The sequence below is a fragment of the Lissotriton vulgaris genome, chromosome 1_1, assembly GCF_964263255.1.
Source record: "Lissotriton vulgaris chromosome 1_1, aLisVul1.2, whole genome shotgun sequence".
Lineage (NCBI taxonomy): Eukaryota > Metazoa > Chordata > Amphibia > Caudata > Salamandridae > Lissotriton > Lissotriton vulgaris.
The window spans coordinates 1,966,099,198-1,966,101,455 of NC_141685.1; the positions used below are offsets into that span (position 1 = coordinate 1,966,099,198).

At 55.8% G+C, this 2,258-nt stretch overlaps 1 pseudogene; it reads right to left on the minus strand.

Moving 5' to 3' along the window:
• Positions 1 to 325: 325 nt before the first annotated feature.
• Positions 326 to 2,114, minus strand: LOC147751459 (28S ribosomal RNA; annotated as a pseudogene).
• Between the last annotated feature and the right edge of the window lie 144 nt (positions 2,115 to 2,258).

Below are 2,258 nucleotides of genomic sequence, written 5' to 3' on the forward strand. Positions count from 1 at the left end.
CAAAAACTGGGATGGCTGGGAACCGAACAACTATACTGCTAACCCACCACAGTTAGGTGGCACCACACACAGCCATGGCATCCGTTTTGAAAGCGACATTTCACCAAGGTGCATTCTGGCAATGGGGGAATTACCGGTGCGCACACCATTGCATCACATTTACCATGGCATCTCACACCACACATGGCCTATACATTTCTCTACCATCGGGGAGATATCTTCTAATGGGGGAGATAAAGCGAAAAAATTCAGGAGAAAGGGCTAAGTCCAACAATGCTGCGGATATGGGTACGGCCCGGCCTAAGATTTACACCATCTCCCCCAGATTTTCAAAGACCAGCGAGAGCCTTAGGCCTTCATAGTTTTCATTTGAATAGTTGCTACTACCACCAAGATCTGCACCTGCGGTGGCTCCTGTCGGGCTTCCGTGCTCACCACACCGGAACTCCTACTCATCATGGCTTAGCCACCGTGGCTCTCAGTGCCAGCAAAGACCGGGTATCCGCCATCCATTTTCAGGGCTAGTTGATTCGGCAGGTGAGTTGTTATACACTCCTTAGCGGATTCCGAATTTCATGGCCATCGTCCTGCTGTCTATATCAACTAACACCGTTTCTGGGGACTGATGAGCATTGGCATCGGGCGCCTTAACCGGCATTCGGTTCATCCCGCAGCTCCAATTCTGCTTACCAAAAGTGGCCCATTAGGCACTCGCATTCCATGCCCGGCTCCACACCAGCGAGCCGGGCTTCTTACCCATTTAAAGTTTGAGAATAGGTTGAGATAGTTTCCGCCCCAAGACCTCTAATCATTCGCTTTACCAGATAAAACTGGGTTCTCCGAGTGCCAGCTACCCTGAGGGAAACTTCAGAGGGAACCAGCTACTAGATGGTTTGATTAGTCTTTCGCCCCTATAACCAGGTCGGATGACCGATTTGCACGTCAGGACCACTACGGACCACCACCAGAGTTTCCTCTGGCTTCGCCCTACCCAGGCATAGTTTGTCATCTTTCGGGGCCTATCACGCATGCTTATGCTCCACCTCCCGACAGAGCGGGTGAGGCGGGCCGGTGGTGCACCCCCGCTGGAATCCCAGCGGGATCCTACCTCAACCGGCGCATGCTGGCCCTCACCTTAATTGCACCACAGGGTTTCGCTCGGCCCTCCAACTTGCGCATGTGTTAGACTCCTTGGTCCTTGTTTCAAGTTGGGTCGGTTGGGTAGCTGACATCATCGCAGACCTCTGGCGCCTGGTATGCTCCTCCCAGCCCATCGGTGCAACGCAGTCGGGTGCACTGAGAACAGTCTACCCCAGTCGACAGTCATGCCGGGAGCAGGGGGCCTGTCTCCCCTTCAATCACCCTAGTACACCCTGAGAGGCGGCCGGGGACTGGTGCCCAGAGTAGGGCACGGAGGTGGTAAAATCTCCCTTGGCCCTGCAGACACTGCGAAGCTGCTGCCACGGGGCTGTAACACCCTCTGCCGGAGCGGAGGGCCACCTGCCACCCCAAAGCCTTCCCAGCTGACCCGGAGCCGGTCGCAGCACACCGTCACAGAGGAAATTCACCCTGCGAGGGCCGGGTAGGGCCCGGGGGCCTGTCCCGCGGAGGGGTTCCGGATCTCCCGGGCCACCGACCTTCCTGCCGTGTTGAATCCTTTGGGCAGACTGCACGGACCCCACCCGTTTGCCTCTCGATGGTTGCACATCCTCTTGAACTCTCTTTTCAAAGTTCTTTTCAAATTTCCCTTACGGTACTTATTGGATATCGGTCTCGGGCCGTATTTAGCCTTAGATGGAGTTTACCACCCGCTTTGGGCTGTATTCCCAAGCAACCAGACTCCGAGAAGACCCGATTCCGGCGTGCCAGGGGCCCCTACTGGCTTAACACCGTCCACGGGGTGAGCCTTGACCAGAAGGACTTGGGCCCCCTGAGCGACGCCGGAGAGTCGGTCTTCTGTATGCCATACTTCCTGCGCACGCCGCCTGGCAGGGATTCAGCTCTGGGCTCTTCCCTCTTCACTTGCCGTTACTGGGGGAATCCTGGTTAGTTTATTTTCCTCCACTTAGTAATATGCTTAAATTCAGTGGGTCGCTACGTCTGATCTGAGGTCGTGGTCGGAAGAATAACGCTGGAGCATCAAAGGGTGTTACTGCGGAAGGTGAGGCCCCTGACAGAGCAGGGGCCTGGCATCCAGGAAGCACGCACCCTCTTTCCCTGGATCGGATATGGAGGGGTTTCACGCTCCCCAGAAAGGT